The sequence below is a fragment of the Aphelocoma coerulescens genome, chromosome 2 (genome assembly GCF_041296385.1).
Source record: "Aphelocoma coerulescens isolate FSJ_1873_10779 chromosome 2, UR_Acoe_1.0, whole genome shotgun sequence".
NCBI classification, from domain to species: Eukaryota; Metazoa; Chordata; class Aves; order Passeriformes; family Corvidae; genus Aphelocoma; species Aphelocoma coerulescens.
In genome coordinates, this window is record NC_091015.1 from 68,727,217 (window position 1) to 68,746,720 (window position 19,504).

The window sequence follows — 19,504 nt, forward strand, 5'->3', positions numbered from 1 at the left end:
CTGTTTTCTTCTGTTCAGCCAATAGAAGGAAAACAACGATAAATAATGCAATGTCAAGAGATTAAAAAATATTCTTGATTATTTTGGTTTAATCTTTCCTTCCACTGGCTTAAATTTTGCTTGCCTATCTCTTCCCCCGCCTTTTCCTCTCGAAGTTTCTGTTTTGGACTTTCACCTTTGGCTTACCTAAAAATGGATTGAAGTAAATCAACAGATGGGATACTTAAGAAATATGCACCTCTTTTTTCTTTCATGGACCAGCCCCCACATTAGAGTTTATTTCTTGAAACTGTATCTTTATGTTAATAGAAGTAGTACTACTAAAACTATTCGTCTGTTGGAGAAACACCAAGATTTTTATTTTTTTTAAGGCCATATAAGAATCTGAACATTTAAAACAAATTGAAGCAGGAAATACCATATGGTGTGAAATGCTTGTCAAGTTCTCTTTCAGTTAGTGCACTCAAAGTGACAACTAAGTCTTTTATCAAGTGACAGAGAGAAATGTTTTCCTCAGCTGAGAATTCCTTTCAGGCCATTAACAAGACAGAGGCCTGAAGTGCAGATAAATCAACTTCTTCTCTTGTCTGAAAAGGCTCTGCTCCCATTTCACTCCAGTCATTAACTCCAATAGCAGATCTTTCTGGTTTGCTCAGATGTCACTGTGGTCGCATGACCATGAGTGTGCAGATCCACCGTCATGGGCCAGTCAATGCTATCGTTTCTTTAGGCACAAGGTGCATGAGCTATGCTCAACATATGATGCATCAAATAGAGGCAGTTCCATTATGCCTATTGAAACAAAATCTTTCCTTTCCAGATCCCACCTGTAGCTATTTGCAACACTATTATACTCTATTGTTAGAATGAAAAAAACAAGCAAAATAAAATTCACAACTAAATTTTAAAACAGCCTCCATGCAAAACTTATTTTTATTCCTGCTTGCTGTTACTGACTGCTACATCATAGTCATCTAGCTGCTGCACATTTTATTCCTATTATCATCATTCAGTGCTATTAAAATGCTACTATTTTGTTGTCCCTCATCTTTTCCTGTTGAGATATGAAGATACCACTCAACACAAGTGGGAAGGCTACATTTTGCTGTCAGGGAATAAATACTCATTACATGGCATAGTATTTTTCTTACGTGAGATGCGAGTAAAACCCTTCTTGCAAGAGCTTCACAGCATGCAACAGGCATATGAAAAAGTATGTCTGAAAACTGCAGTATTTGGACCTATTGCTGGATCTCTGGCTTTTCTTCTGATGAAACAGCCCCAATGCTGAGCCTTTGTGGGAATAAGAAGCTTTAAGAAAAGAAGAAAATGCAACAGGTATGCACCTGAAGGGAACCAGGTATGCATGATTACTTCTAGAGATTTTTTTCCAGCAAAATTTTGGTCAATTCTTATTTTAGATGAACACACTTTTCCATCCTTAGATAAAAGATGAGCAGAATATATGACTCAATCAGGAAATGCCTCTTGGGGTTTTCAGTGGATCTGAACTTAATAAAAGCACATACTGCCAGATTCATCCCAAGCAAAAAAAAAACCCAACCAAATAGGAACATGCTTGAGACTGTTACCAAGAATTGCTTTCATGGCACTGACTTTACTATCTATACCATACATCCAAATCTCAGTAACCATGATGCTGGTGCTTGTGAACTCTCTAACTTCATCTTCTTAAGGGTATTAAAACCTGGTTGCATTTTTAAAAAAACATATGGTACTGATGAGCCATTTCATTTTGCTATTATCCCTCAGTGTTCTGGAAAAATCATTTCTGTTTAATAGACAGTGAACTGCTCAACCTTCTTTGATGACTCATGAAGTTATTGCAACTCTGCACTCTTTTTTTAAACTAGACTCCTGAAACATTGTTTATAAAGGTCTTTATCTCTCCCCAGTTTAGATGCATGTAAAAGCCATTGCACATTTTTGTGTCACCTAATTTTAAAAAAACCCATTTTCAAACAACCTAACAGATGTCTGTATTTTCCCCTCTAATTACATTCCTTTAGCATCAGCAGCAAAGCTGCTTCTCTTTTTGCACTCAGGGAAGTAAATAACTGTAGACTCTAAGAAGTTACTATATGGTGACAAGATAAATGCTGTCATATTAATGGAAATTACTGCAGATGTTTTTTATTTGTGCTTTAAATGGGTTACTGTTAATGACAGCAAAATTAAATGTTCATTTGGCCAAAGCAGAGAACATGTACATATATATTTTTTTTTTTTTGTACAGTGATCAGCTGCTAGCCTGAAAGAAGAGAAATTGAGGTCTTAGACCTGGTTCCAGAAACCACATTGCAAAGTAAAATGGCATGGAGATGGACAGCATCAAAGTGCCTTAGTCATCCTCAGTATTCAACAGCCAGAAAGTTTTCAGAAGAGTGATCAGCTATTGCAGTCTTTAAAGGAACAAAATTGTTAATGACTTCTGATCTTTCAATTATTATGAAAATGGACTTCTCACTGTGTTTTGAAACTGCAGGGCACCAAACTCCATAAGCAACCTCTGCTTTCAGTGTGGGACAAGTGAGAAGAAATACCATATCTGAAGCATTTAAACTCATTTTAAGGCCCTCATATCTCTTTCTTCCCAGACAATAGTCCAATATTGCCTTTTACATGCTGATTCTTTCATCATCTTGCCTGTAAAATTTTAATTCATTTTCTCCCAAACCTGCTAGCATCCTGGTCTTATATATCCAAATATTTCTCTCAGCCCTTTACCCTTAGAGCAGGGCTTGGTCAGACCAAAGGTCCACCTAACTCTGTATTGTAGCATGACACAAATGGCTGACAAAGGACAGGTAACATTAAAGAAAATAACATACAATACTTGACACTAATTTCATTCCAGTCTCATTTTTATGTTATAGAACCATAGAATAAGCTGAGTTGGAAGAGACCCATCAGGATCATAAAGTCCAGCTCCTGGTCCCACACAGGACACCCCAAGAATAACACCATGTACCTGACAGCATTGTTCAGATGTGTCTTGAACTCAGACAGGCTTGGCGCTGTGACAACTTCCTGGGGGAGCCTGTTCCAGTGCCCAACCATCCTATGGTGAAGAACCTTTTCATGATATCCCACCTAAATCTTCTCTGACACAGCTTAAGGCCATTCCCTCAGGTACTGCCACTGGCTGTAAGAAAGAAGAGGTCAGTACCTGCCCCTCCACTTTCCCTCATGAGTAAGCTATAGACTGCAATGAGGTCTCCCTCATTCTTCTCCGGGCTGAACAAGCCAAGTAGCCTCAGCTGCTCCTCATGAGAATTCTTCTCCAGACCTTTCACCATACTTGTTGTCCTTCTCTGGAAGCTCTAATAGCTTAATGTCTTTTTTGTATTGTGGCAGCCAAAACAGTCCCCAGGACTCCAGGTGAGTCCACGCAGTGCAGTGCAGAGCAGAGCAGAGCAGGACAATTGTCTCCCTTGCCCAGCTGGTAATGCTGTGCCTGATCCCCTCCAGGACACCGTTGGCCCTCCTGGCTGCCAGGGCACTGTTGACTCATATTCAACTTTCTGTCAACCAGGACCTCCATATCCCTTTCCACAGTGCTGTTCTCCAGCCTCTTTTTCCCCAGTCTATACACAAAACAAGGGTTGCTTCATCCCAGGCACAGAATCCAGCACTTCTCCTTGTTGAATTTCACATGGTTGGTGGTTTCCCATCTCTCTAGTTTGCTGAGGTCTCTCTGCAGGTCCTCTCTGCCCTTGAGGGAGTTGACAGCTCCTTACAGTTAAGTATCATCAGAAAACTTAGTATTACTTCAAGCCCTGTGGCACAAGGTCATTAATGAAGATGCTGAAGAGAACCAGGCTGAGGATGGAGCCCTGTGGAACTCCACTAGTGACAGCTCACCAGTCTGATGTCATCTTGTTCACTGTAACCCTTTGTGTTTGACCCACGAGCCAGTTGCTCACCCACCTCACCCATGCTGTGTTTATCCAGCTGTGGGCTGGACATTTTGTCCAGGAGGATACTGTGTGAGACAATATTGAAAACTTTCCTGAAGTCCAAAGAGATTACATCAATTAGCTTTTCTAGATCAACTGAGTTACCATCTTACAGAAGGAAACCAGCTTCTACAAGCAGGACTTCCCCCTCATTAAGCTGTACTGGCTGTGACCAATGACTGCATTTTCTGCCAGGTGTTTTTCAACACCTCCTAGAATAATCTTTTCCATTATTTTACTGGGCACTGAAGTGAGACTGACAGGTCTGTAGTTTCCAGGGTCCTCCTTCTTGCCCTCCTTGAAAACTGGGACAACACTATTAATGCATTAAGGGAAATCAGGCTGCTTCTAATTCTTTCAAGACATCGTAGCTACAATGGAGATGCTGAACATGAATTGGTGAAGAGATAAGAAAGGAGATGACTTCTGATTTTTTTTGTGAATTAATGCATGCCCATGCTATTCTGCTCCTTTCCCCCTAACAAATGGGGCAAAAGTGCTGCCAGCTATGGGACTTAATGTAAATGCATTCTCTTTCACATCTGCTTCATCACTCTTCTTTCCAAACATACCCTTTCCTTCTCAAGGAGACAATGAACAGCACTGAAGATAGCATGTGTTGAATGGAATGATAGCAAAACACTGTGGTTATGACACTGATCTTACTGCTTCTAATATTCTCATTGTTGTCATCATTCATCTTTCTTCCTTTAGAATGTTTTTCTTCTCCGTTTACTGATTTCTTCACTGATCAAGCACTTCAAGTCCAGTACATGTACTCATTAATTTCCATGTTGTACTCAGTGTATTTTAGAAAGGAACAAATCTAGGGAAGATTTGTTTAGTTACAGCTCCAATTCCTCCATGTAACTTTTTTCTACATTCATCAGTTTTATTTTTAGTAGTGAAGACAATGAACAGTAAATTCAGCACTGGCTTGGACCCTCTCACAAGTCTTTACTCACCTTTGTTGCAGCTAGGAAGGGTTCATTCTAAACTGCTGATAAAGAGTAGGAAGACTCCTATAGGCTCCCTCTTGCTTAGCAATATCATAGGTAAGTTCTCATTTTTCACATGTACAGGAGATTCCCATAATGGAGTTTGTTCTTCATCTGAAATAAATTTCAGTTATAGTCTTACCTTCAGATTAGAGGGGAAAGGCTACCAGGAAGTCATTCCTGTGCATGGAAAATATTTTCATAATTTGTTTTTGAATACAAGTGGGAAAATGCAATTAAATAAGGCCTTAGGAAACAAGAAGTAGTTCAATCATTTTCAGTAGCACTGTTGAAAAAAATTCCTTCTAGCTCCACCTTAAAATTCTTCTTCAAAAATTGTGATTGTAAAGGAGTCAGTTCTGGCTAGTCACACTATAGGCTAAGTCTACAGCTTTTCACTTAACCATTTTAATATCACACTGTTGGTTAATTGTTAATTTTCTCTGTTTCCTGATTTCGTGTTCTTTTACTCAAAGTTTGGATTAAAAGAGGACCAAGAATTCTTGTTCGGACTTAGTTGTTTATTATATCTTATCTGTAATACAGCTGCATGGGATGTGCCCCCTATTTGGCAGGGTGGAAAATGGCCCCAAGTTCTAACTTTCAAGGCCTTTTAAAGTCCAAATCAACCAATTATGAAATACCAAGTCATATGTTTTTACTTATAATCCAATAACTATCTATTCATGATCTGCAGTGAGGGTTCTTTGACCCAATACCAGAACAGCCAGATTTGTGAAGAACAAGGAGAAATGAAGAAGAGCCAATCCACACCCAAAATCCTCCATATTGTTACACATATATGTAATTATATCCCAGAAACCTAAATTCTCTAAACCTAGGGTTCCAACAGTTAATTTGCCTGTTGTTTCATCCTTTGGAAAGGAATATTACTTCTGTGTTTTGGTCTGCTTAGTAACTAACATTTCAAGGTTAGTGAGGGGGATCTGCCATGAAGTATCATGAAATAGCATATTTGTTTCTATGAGAACATTACCAAAATGGTGGTTTTAAGGAAAAAGAAAAAATATCCAGTCAGGATGGCCATGTTTACAAAAACACCAAAAAAAAAAAAAAAAAAAAAAAAAAAGACCAAGAAAAAAAGTCAAAATAATATTCCAGATGGTTGGCATACCTGCCACTTTTTATCTATTAATGCCAAATAATGGATTATGTGAAAAGAAAATTTTGATTTTCATAGGAACTTGTGGAGCTCCTCATTTCTTTTACCAGTTTTCCAGCAAAGATCAACACAAAATGTGTGATAAAATATGAAATATATGTATAACCAAATGCTGTGTAGAAATTCTAACACCAAATGAACATTCTGTTACTTTCAAAAACCCAAAAGCCCCAACACCATAGACTATACAACAGTCAAATTCTGCTTGGAAGACTGACAGAACAAAATAACCACAGGTGATGAAATGACAAACTTCTCCCTACCATTTTTTTCACTCTTGACTTCTTCTCTGGTTGCAAAAATGTAAGAATGGAAACTGCAAGACCCTTCACTTTACATGGCTGACACATCTCACTTAATTGTGGGGAATCTTCTCAGCAGAACAGAAGGAGATATTATATATAAGCATGAAGGAAAAGCAACGTAAAAATATTCACACTCTAATTTAAGAAAAGCAAACCTACTTCAAAAAACATAATTTTTCCCTCTGTAAAATGTTTCTTTAGACAAAAAAAAAAACAACAACACAACCCAAACAAGAACCACAATCTCAAAACAGAACAAGGATTTCCCAACTGACTTAGTCTGTTGATACTTTTTCACTTTTCACGCTACTGCATTTATGTGATGTTTTTGGAGAGGAAGAATAAGGACTTTAACAATTAGCATTAGAAGAAATATAGTCCATGTACACATTTACTCCTCTTCAAAGGCCTATTCCTTCTTCTCGTACATTGTATTCAGTTGTGTTTCCAATGGTATTCCTGTTCCTGAGTATTCCTCAGGAGGAGAATATCAGAGTCAGTGATTATTGTGGGCATATTGGACCAACTAGATACCTAAAAAACCACCCTGATAATGCAGTGAAGAGACAGGGACAGATGCAACTATTAAAGTGAAAGAGCAAATATCTATTGCCCAACTTCTATATTAGAAACTTTCTTAATAATTTGTGGAGACAGACTTGAAGGAATGAAGAAAAAGCCTCACATACTCATCTGAACTTAATTTTAAAAAATGTTTAGACTAAGCATCAGGAGGCTAAAAAAATGTATCATGTTTTTCTTTTTCCGCTTAATATCTGAAGGATGGAGACCAGCAGTGCCCATTCAGTATGCTATAGCTAAATTACACTTATTTGAAACAAGGCAGCAATTCAAGAAACCAGCAGCAAATTCTCACCTCCATGGACGTCAGCAGATAAATGTTTTCATTTTCACTTTTCAGCTACTCTTATTGAAAAGAGTATTAAATAAATATAAGAACGAAATCAGTGGCCAAGTGTGCTGAACTGTACATTCACCATAGCTAAATGTGCTAAATATTTGATGAAGGAGATAAATAATTAGTGACATATACATACATTAAAAAAATTTCTTTTGCCCAGGCATGCATATATCTAACATCTGAGTTTGTCATGGCAAAATGTGCTCTCTTTGCTATTCCCCTTCTTTAGCCCTTTACGTTGCTAACCAGGGAACCATGTTCTTTTCCTGTGCCTGTCAAAGAAGCAGTGGCCCATCATTTCACTATCCTCTTTAATTCCTTCAGCTATAGCATGGAGCTATAGATGTTCACTAACTGCTCACTGGGACTTGTATGTAGGGGAACACAACATAATCCATTAATTCACATCACTATTAATATCATTCTTGCATAGGCATAACACCATACACTTATTTCCTAAGCTCTTCATTTGCCTGCTCACAGTCTCTAAGGCATTGTTAATCAAGTCTGAACTGAGAAAATACAAGGAAATTCTTTTGATTGTAAAAGACATATGTATGTATCTATGCATACGCATGGATACTCATAGAATTGATATTACAAAATTCACTACCACACAGCATGCAGATATCCTGGCTGAAAGTATATTTTAAGGACTCAGATAAAAGAGACACTTAGAGGTACACTTCAGCACAAGTGTATGCACTAAAATAGGGAATCTATTACGTATTTAGTCCAGCAATCTTTATATTCAGCCTCCAATACAAAAACTAACTAAACTGCATAAACATCTTTGAACGTCTTTAAGAAAGCTGCATATTTACAATAATTTACTAATTTACTTACCATGAGTTACAATCACCTTGATCTGGCAATGATAGTTTTAAAGATAAAAAGGAGCTTTCTTAAATATTCTGTTTCAGTTTGTTTTATTTTGCTTTGAATTTAGCTGCTCCAGAAATTGCACTTGTAAAGAACTCTAAGAGTTCTAATAAACTAGGCTTAAGAAAAGGACCCCCAAACTGATGAATTTAACTGAAAGTTCTCAAAATGAAAAAAAATTTAAATGCTATTTTTCCTTTTTTTCCCTAGTGAAATGACAGAGTCAGGATATACTCTGACTAAAAGGTGAATAATGAAATGGTATACAAAGGATGTATGATTGTTATCAAGAATGCTTTTCCCCCCCCCATTTATTTTCCTTGCCTACAGCTGAAATAGGGTGCTCTTCATCACTTAGACTACTCTAAGAGAACACCTGAGATCCTGTGAACAGTAAGAGACATTTCATGTGCAAGGAAGAAATTTAATGCCTCCGCATCCTGAATGCAAAATATTTTTTATGTCTACAGGGACCATGATTAGAAAGGTCTTAGTGCAGTATCACTCCATAGCAATGAAGTTTGATATGGATACCCATAGAGTTTGTTGGTCAGTTACTTTTTATGTATTTCCAAGCACAGAAGATGGTTGGAGATACTATTCATTCTATCAGGTGACAAAAGTGAAGTGAGTGAAATGTGACCAGTTCTATAACCACTCTCACACTTGGGAAAAAACATAAACCCCTTAAATTCTCCTTCTACCAGAACTTAAACAAAAAGCCAGCCATGAAGGTAACACTGAAATACAGAATGCAATCGCTACTTACCTGTCTGTATGCAACAAGATATTAAACATCAAAAGCTTTTGGAAAGGTTAGAATTCCTCAGAAGTTTATTACCTTAGTGTGTAGATCTAAAAATCATAGCTCATGGCTGGATCATTTTATAATTTTAAATCATGAGAGAATGAAAAATAGTTTGGAAACAAAAAAGCATAGGGGAAGTGAACAGATGGATAAAACAGCCCTATAAAAAGATCTGAAAGAACAATCTAAATAAAGAAACATAATGAAAAACCTTTGGATGTGCAGTGCCATCAGTTCCATTATTAAAAAGGATAATGAAAACTTATACCAAAATTTTACCTCCTGTAGTGTAAAAATAAGTTTTCAATGTGCAGAAAAGCAATAATAAGCTGCACTTAAAGAGCAATTCCATATAAAGAGTGCTAAGATGCAAATAAGGGGAGTGGGTGTGGGGGAACACCACCAGTGATTTGTTTTGATTTTAATAAAGTACCTAATTTCTTATCAATGTCATGTTGGTATCTTTGCCTCATGAACACGCTCAGTGCATTGAAAAGGTCATGGAGTTTGTTCATGCCTTAGGGAAGCCATTTCACATCTGAAGGACGTTTGTGAAGATCAGAGACAAATAAACAACAAAATATGTCTGTTTCTAGTCAGTCAGAACATATCATAAGTAAGCAGCAAAATTTCCTATGAAGACTGCTGAGCATGGGAAAAAGCAAAGACGGGCGTGTGTAACTAGATATAAGCATCCAATTACCAAATTTCTAGCTTTCATCAATTTTTCATAATGCAATGTCCCCAAAATATTTCTTTCTCCCCAACTCAAGAAGTGTCCAAGTTATCACAAAGAAGGTGCAATAACAGGGTTAGTTTTAAAATGTGGCCAACATTTAAAATGTGGTCTGTGATTTTCTCTATCCCCTGGAGGATTTTTCCTTATTCAACTTGATCTACTCCTCCCTGATCCATGACAAGTGATCTGGGACCAATTTGAAGCAAACCCTCAGCCATTATTAGCACAAAATAATTTAACACCATGGATGGAGCATCTTATTTACGCCCTGAGGCCTGGATATCCACACAATGTAAACCAGAGTCTAATCTTAGCAATATCACACAACTCTTGGTTTCCAGAAATGCCAAACAGTAGCACACCACAAAGAGTCTCAGGGAGTACATCCTAATCAGTAATATATGACAATAGAAATGAGACTGTCAGAAACTTTAGAACTCTTGATATTAATTCAAAATAGATGTCAACATCTTTAGCATTCATAGACTGCTTTCTTCAAACCTAAGAAATGTTAGTGAAAGCCAGTGAAAGAATTTTTATATTGTTTCTTTTTCTGTAAATACACTTTAAAATACAGAAGAGCTGTTAGATGAATATGTTTCAGATTACAAACAGCGACTACAGAAAAATGTCTCCCTTACTCCACAAACAAGTATTTCATGTATCTGATTTTAATTCTCTCCCATGTTTTCTGAGATTTTTGAAGTTAAGGACTAATGTACTAATGTACAATTATGTCCATATCTATCTATGAAATATGCCACACACATTAAAGAAAGGTATTTAGTCTGCATGTGGTACAAAATTTTGACTCTGCTTTGCAGACTGTTGTGCTTTAGCAGTAGTGCTCTGACATATTTCATCTATTCAAATTCTGTGCACTTGCACATGCACTTCTATCTTATTCATTGTCCTCGGGACAGAAAACCCCCTCAAACTTTCACAAGTTATAATCAGGTCTTTTGAGTAATATCAAAGACTTTTTATCTTACAAGCTTCCTTGGTTTTATGGGATAAATTCAGGGATCATTAAATCTGAACAAGTTTCTGAAAACACTGAAAAATGGGGTTCCAGATGCAGTGCAAAGTTCTATATTGAAATTTCTTACATTATCCTGGGTATGCAGCATATACATAGTAGTTTAAAAATACTATTTATTTATGGTATCTTATTGACACCATTGTCTTGTAGGTTTTTCCTCCTAATCCTCTGAAAGAGTAACTCCACCTTTTTCCAGGACAATGCCTTTGAAGCATGGAGGAGGTTATACTTTTCCCTGTAACTAGCATTCTAATTGCAACATATGCAATTTGAATGAGTTATGTGGCCTGACATCCTGTCTCCTGATAGCATCAGATGATCTCAAAGAGAAAAAGCCAGATACGTACTGGAAGAAATTAATTTAATTCTCTATCTGAGAAATTTTTGATTGAAATCAGATTCAAGAGTGATCTCTTGAAGCCCGTAGAAAAATAGCAAATGTATCTTGAATACAACTTTTTTCAAATGGACCCAAAAGTTAGGCTTCTGATATCTGCCTTCCTCTTTCCTCCTTTGGAACTCAAGACTTGTTTCAGCTCTCCATCATATGAACAAAACAAGTAATAAAGAAACTGTGACAAGATACATGTTCACTGTACAAGAGAAACCATGACTCATTGTCTGAAAACAGCTGTATAGGGGGTTTTTTTCCATTTATCTTTCAGGTGTGTTAAAATACCTAGTTCTTGAGGAATGGAAGTCAAACAGATTGCATAGGGAAATTTGTGTCCTGAAGTACCCCTTGTCGTTCAAGGACAAACATTAATATTTTAAGAAAAATTTGCCTTTTGTTTAAGATCCTGAACAACAGAAAAAAAAACAGAAGCAGCAAAACTTACTAAGACATATTTCCCCTATGAATAGTTATATCAGTTTTTAAGAATACAGAATCTCCCTCAGCTTCATGAATACAGAAAAAATTATGGACTTCAATTTTCACAGTACATATGCTCTAATCCATACCTTTGGTGTTATTCTTGAAAAGAGCTGAAATCTGTTTGTTTTCTTCTGACATCCATTCCAGTGCTACTCATCCCACAGAACTCTGTAAAGGTAATGTAGACTTGATTTTCTACTAAATTAGTTCCAATGTAATGTGCCATTAATTCGTGATCAGACCCCTTATAGCCTGGAGCTGCATTTCTGAAACTAAGGAATTTTCATTGCCCATTGGTTTCACAGATCTGCCATATATTGTCTTTATTATCTATTCATAATCCATGAAGTTAACTTTTACGAGTACTACATTTTCTATCCCATGCTTCTATGTTCTGATTTTTGTTCCCGAACTTTTTATCCTCCCTCTCAAGTCAGCATAACCAGTTCTGGTAAACGTTCCCCCTATGCATACTTTTTCCATGCTCTTCACTTTTTAGAGTGAAAGGAGTTGATCAAATGTTAACTCATGTAAGCACGAGTTAACTATTAAGAGTCAGCAAATGTTAATCAGAAGCCTAAGAAGCAGGATGCACCTTAGCATTCTCAAGATAAGAGAAACAGAATGCACCTTGTCAGGGTAAGAAGAACAGAACCTTTTGAAGCCAGCGCAGAAACCACTGAATCAGCCAATGAAGGACTGCGCATGCTTCAGAAAGAAAGGTGAAAAGTGCATTGTGAGGAAGACCAGTAGCCTTCATCAGAACGACTTCTGAGGGAGACGTGGAGCCTTCTTCAATTCGACCACCAGAGTACACTGCGCCTGCACATCATGTATGCTAATGATACTAATGACTTCCGAGAAGTAATTTGTATAACCACTCCTACCCCAAGGAATGTGATGAATATTCATGATTGTAACCATACACTGTGCTGAGTAACAGCGCTGGCTGTGTGTGTTAGGAGGAGCGATCCCCCACGCACCCGGTGCCAAATAAAGCAAATGCCCGCTTCTCTGACTCTCTCTCTGAAGTGTCTCTAGGCTCGGTTTGGAGCGATTCAAGTGATATCTAAAGTCCCCAGATTAACAACCCATGACAAGGCATTTCTTTTGCAGCATTATCTCTTCTGGAGTTCCATGCCTGTTACAGAGATAACTTGCCAAAACAAATAAAGCAAATTATGTTCAGTACACCCATGTTGTTTGCCTGTAGTGACAGCATAAGTCCTCATCTTTAAGCAGTTCTGAACAAGAATGGATGCCAAGAATCAAAGCTGTTTCTTCTCTGCAGCTTTTTTGTAAAACAGAATCTAATTTCTTTATTCTGTCCTCCAAGGGCTGTCTTCACAACTACAGTAACTGATAAACCCAGGGTTTTTAGAACCACTTCCCTGACTCCCTGCCTTCCCCAAACCATTACAACAGCCAGGGAACTGAAACACTGCCCTGATTTTTGGAGTTGTCAGAAGGCTACAATTGAATGAGAAATTATAATTCTACAACTGGTTTGTAAATTAGGCTGTGCTACTTATAAACACAACTTCAGAAAACAGCATGTAATAAAATTACTACTGAGATCAGAAAAGAAATCCTGTACTTTTTATATTTTTTACTTCTATTTTCCACCTTAAAAAATAGTCACATATCCTCTTACCCATCATTCTTTTGAATTTCTTTTTCATTTAAACTATTATTGACTGTATGTTCTTCCTTGTTTTCATTTCTTGTGTTCTGTCTCTCTTCTTTAGCAGTTCTTAATGTAGATTTCCTTAATCTATATTAATGCTATGTCAGCCTGAAAACACAGCATTCCCATCAGTCACTCCCTTGACAAAACCCAAGCATCCCATTTCTTGCCTTGCTTTTTCCCTCCTACTGTTTTTCCCACGACATGCCTGAGAGTTGCTATCTCAGTAGTAACATTAGAAAACTGCTGTTTCTCACAGGCCATAAACATACCTCCTTGCAGAAGACACGGCAATGAATAAAGTGATGGGGAGGAGGTCTGCATTCTCCTTGTGACTTAAAATTTAAAATGTAACACTCGTAAACTAATTATGCAATTTAATTCACAAAACTGATGCACATTTGACAAGGTAAAGAGATTAGAAGAAAGTATTTTTTAAGTTTCTCCTCGTGTCCTTTTGCTGTTAAAGATGGGTTGGCATTTGGTCATTTCATGTTGTGTTCACCAGTATGTGCCAGTAAAGCTCTTTAGTGTCCTACTGTCATTGTGTTTGGTGAGTTATCTCAGTATTAGAAAGGATACATTCTTTCTTCCCTTTCATACTTGTCATACCGTTTAAAACATACAAACTGCAGCAGAGAAAACAATTTCAGTTATTTTTCATTACAATGATTTAAAGCATTTATTTCTGCAATGTGCATGATGAGGGAGTTTATTTCTTATTTTTACAGACAGCAAACAGTTTATAGCCCAAATCCCACCAATTAACAAAGAAAATCAAGACCACTTATTGTATATATTCAGTTGTTCTGCTGACTAATACCTCTGAGATACTTTAGAAGCTCTGCTCATTTTATTATATGGAAAATAAGGAATTTAATTATTATTTTAAGTGAGATTTAATTATATAATATCAATCTCACAACAGGGACTAAATAGAAAGATTACATAAGAGAAAATTCTAGCTACATTTTTTGCAGGGCTTTAGGGGAAGAGGTCATCTTGAAAAACACATCAGAAATTATTACCTTGAATATTAATGTAAGGGTTTGTATTGTACCAAGTAATGACAGCAGTTTAAGGAAATAAGATGGCAGCAGTTTTTAGCTCTCTGAATATTAATAGCCTTATTTTCAAATCATTGTCACTGTCACATTATGTAATTGTGGAAGCAGTCTCTACCACTTACATCAAACAGGCATATGTTCTCTTCACTGGAAAAGCAAGTCCCAGGCATGTGTACTGACAGAGCTGGGAATAATGTGTGTTTAGGGAGGGCAGAAAAGAGAAAGGGAAGTCAATTTTTTCAGCTGTACCATTGAGTTACAAAATTCATTGTGAACATCCCTTTCACTGAAGAGCCTTCTCAGCCCTTTGAATGTGCTCTGGCACACATTTAAATTGCAATCTAGACTGCAGTTAAGCAACAGCATTAAGTTGCCAAGACAGAGAATAGATGTTTTCCTGTTATCCTTTCAGTAAGAGCACTTGACGTCAAATCAGGGTACAGCCACTTTACTGGGGCTGCTCTACAGTGAACTTTGTACAGTGGTGCCAAAATAATGCTGCAGAAGACATTAAGTCAAATAAAAATATGACAGACATATTTCCCATCCTCTGGTCTGTAGTATTTGCAACTTATTAAACCAAGACTACAGGAAAATACTTGAACACATATAAAGCAAAAAAGAAGGAGAGGTAATTAAGCTTTTCATTTGGGCTTTTGGTTTTTGGTTTCTTCTTGTTTTTTTGGTGTTGCTCTATTTTTGGGGGGTTGTAGTTTTTGTTTTAAAATATTCTTAAATGTGTGTTAATCTGAGTTTCTATTCCTCATATTAACTGCTGATGTATCTACTTTTTCTTCCACAGATTCAGCATAATTCATTATCCAAGATTTCATAGCCTTCTACTGCCATGTATTTAATGGAGAAGGAAAAGCTTTTGGAGGCCCCAGAAGAAATAAAATTTACAAATCGTGTGGCCAGAAAACACTGTTTGTCACTTCAATAAAGAATAGTTTTCAATGTTTTGGGAAAGAGATATCTACACTGTTCAGAGCCTCAAACTCATAAACCCCTGGCCAGGTTGTAATGGACTGCTTCACACTGATGGTATTTGATTTCCAAAACTTTTGTTTTCATTCAGGCTACTACAGAAAGACAACGACTAGAAAATTAAGTAAACAGGCAATAAATGGCTCAGCTGACCTGAGGTTCCAGTCAAGAGAGCACACCTACTTTCTCACACTGATAGAGCATCATTCAGTTTTACCTCTTTATCACTGACAGCTTCTGCCAAGAATAAGTACAGAAGCAAAGCCTGACCAATTAGTAAATGCAGAATCAAAAGAAGCATTAGAAGATGTCTACATGCTTTAAAGCTGGCATGGGGAGACTCCTGTACGGTCAAAATTTGCTGGAGTAAATCTTGACCTGATTCTTACAGACAAAAATGGCTAAGTTCCTGTGCAGCTACAAAGATTTACCAATCAGGACCCAGTGTAATACTGGGAATTTGAGTACACAGCATTCTGTCTTATTTGCTTACCATGGAAAATCTGAAAGTAACTAATCTTAGTCAAACTGAAAAAGATTTACTTATATCATGACTCTTTATCAAACAGAATAAACAGGTAGGCCTTTTTCTAGAAGACAGTTCTCTTCCAGTTTCTCAATTTCTCTTACAGAAAAGGAATTATGCTGGAAAATATTTGCAACTGTCTGCATGCTGTAGAAAGATTTCTGAACTAGTAGTGTCAGCACAAATGAAGAGCACTATCCAAACACCTGTCTCTCATATGAACGATCTAAGAAAAATTACGGGGAGGGATATTTGCTATCTACTCAAATTTACTTACATTTCTCCCTTTTTATGAAAAACAGGGGGACTCCTTCATGTTTGCTTGTAGAATTTCTTAGATAACTGTTTTCTTAGGAAAGTGTGTCCAACACAGAATCCAAATACATATTTGGCAACGTTGTCGGTCAGTTATTTAGTAACTGTACTATCCAAAAGCAAGTGCCAGCATCCTGGATATCAGGCTTAATATGAATAGATGAGAAAATCGTTGGCAAGCTACCATGCCAGGTAAACAAAAATAAAAATGTTTTTTGGAGATAGAGAAAGCAATCTGATAGTTCTGTATCACAGCTATTTATATTAATAGTACAATTCCTTTTCTTTTGTTTGAGATGAAAACTATATTAAGTAACAGTAGTATAGGTGTGGTACTCATGTCTTTCAAGTGACTGTGAGAAGAAGGGGAAAGAATCCGTTTGGTGAGAGACGGAAAAAACATGGCCATTCAAGTGGTGAAATTCAAGAAACTGTTATTGCTACTCACCCTTTCCTGCTCATACATAGAGGCCAACATATAATGACTGGCATATATAAGTATAAAAATCTCCAGCAAATTTAGAGGAGAAGGATTTTGAGAAGTTTGTAGACAAATGACAATATGGGATGAGGTTGCTTGATTTAATCCTAAATATAGACTTGTTCACAGAAGCAACAAGACAAGCAGAAAATATATCAATCCTTATTTAAGTATTAAAGCCTGAGTAAAAAGAACTTAAAGGTGTCCTCAGACAAAGAGGAAAGTGGGGCAGAGCATCCAGTAAAATGTTATGACTAGCTAATATGCATTGCAAAGTGTAACATAATGTATTAGTCAAAACCAGCCTTATATCTAGTTTACTTTTTCTCTGAATTTTAAAAGATACTTAAAGAAACACATGGAAAATGTCAGGGGTTTGTGTTTGGTTTTGTTTATTTGTTTGTTTGGTTGGGTTTTTTTGTACAAAGTCTTATCTTGTTAGAACAAGTTCAAACATGTCCTTCTGATAATTTGCTATTGTACAACTTCCTAGAACTCTAACATCATATTTCCTGAAGAAACAAAAAGGCATCCAGAAACTCCCACTCATTGCAGTGAATACAGTATGAGAACATCCAGACACAGTAACAAAAGATGTATTGGTACAATGCACCACATAATACAGCCATATTAATTAGAATTGAAGTGTATTTACACTGTTCAATCAATTACTTTGTAATTAAAATTGCTCATTTAACTAGAAGCAAGAATTAAATGCCTGAATTGCTCAATTATGAAACAGAAGGGAAAAGACTAATACATTCATTACTTACAAGCAATCCAAGACAATAAATCTGCAGGGCTCTTAAGATGTACATGCATACATGCAACCAATGCAATTAAAATACTCAGATTAATTATTTATGTCTGAGCTTGTAGCCATTCTTCTACCCACATCCATATTTAGGCTGCATTTCTGCACAGGGAATGCAGTATTGTAGCTGCTGTCACTTTTTTTTCGTATAATTACATAACTTTTTCAGATAAGTGCTTTAGTGTCATAGACATTTATATAGACTTCCATTTAATTTCAGGGACAGAAATAATTTACATAATAAGCCCAAAATCTGTTTCAGACCCTGTGGGCCTTTGAGACAAGAGGAATAGGAGACATCTCAAACAGTGAGATGTCAGCTCTTGGGTATTGTCATTCCAATCTAAGTTTAACATTGATTGGAAGAAGTGGAAATAACCACACCTTGTTTCTGAACCACTGAAAACACATACTAAGAGTACAGTGCATATCAGTGGTTTAAGGTAAACTAAGGAGAGTGTGAGCCCATTGCTTAGTGAGGCAAGGGATCCAGTGCAAAACAATAGGGAAAAAGCTGAGGTATTGATAGAGTAGCCGCAAAGGCAACCAGCTAAACATAGTAACAAAGAAGGACATCTCCTTAGTCAGGAGCCTGAGTCATCCCTGACAAACTCAGTCAAAACTTCCTTTGAAGACAGGTAGTTGGCAGGACAAAGACACCTTGATGAGTGCAAAATAACAAAGTCAGCAACAACTATTCCAAAAACAGTAGTCCTATTCCTACTTAAGTGTCTACCAAAAGTAATTCCCTCCTACTTAAAATGATCTTCTCTGAAAGAGCTTCCATGCACACAATCTCCTGGACAGACCAGACCTTTGCTAGGGACACCCAGCTGACCTTGTATTCTGTAACACCAATCATCTTTGAAGTGGACTTCTCCATCATCTATTTGTCCCCTTCCTGGGAATAGTTTGGTGAACGTTTTACCAGTAAAATTTCACATAATATATATATTGTTGCTCTCACAGAGAAAGGTTCATAAGTATATACTTACTTCACTAGTTGGAATTATGAACTTACTTGAAATATACATATATATATTTGTTTTATTCTTGTAATATATACTTGCTTTCCTAGTGGTAACTTTGTAGTGACTTGTAATCTATAGTTTATATAGTGTTAGTAGTGTATATAAATGTGTGAATTTTTTTACTTGTAGTAAAAAAGTACTTCATATAAATTTGTACTAAAGAAATTCTCAGAAACCCAGGCTTCTATGACTTTGTGTACTAAAGAATCCTGAGAAACCCATGGTCATAATCTGTGCCCACAGATGGGGTAACCCTCATGGGGTCATGTCTGTGACTGCCACAGGTTCTTAAAATCTTCTGTGCCCCAGTTTTCAATGGTAAGACTGTCCTCAAGCATTGAAGCACTACCCACAAGAAAGGAAGAATTAGGAACCACTTAATGCACTTGTACGTACAATAGTCCATAGGATCAGATGGGACATACCTGAGGGTTCTGAAGGGTGCTGGATACTGTCTAAATCCTTTGAAAGGTCATGGGAATTGGGGATGTTCCTGATGACTGAAGAAGGTCAGGGCTCACACACATTTTCAGGAAGGGAAAGGCAAGAAGAGGAATTCGATGAACTATGGGCCAGTCAGCCTCATCTCAGTCCCTGGAAGGGTTATGAAGTAAATCCTGTTAGAAACAAACAAAGAAACAAAAAAGTGATAGATGTAGCATAAGTTTAACAAGAGGAAATCATGCTTGACCAACCTCCCTGCTTTCTGCAAGAAGGCAACTGATTTTTTGGATAAGGGAAGGGATGTGCATGTTGTATTCATTGACTTAGCAAGGCCTTTGACACATTTATTTTTCTCTAGTGTTTATCTCCAAATTGGTGCAAATGGGCTGGATAAATGACAATGAATGAGAGATTGG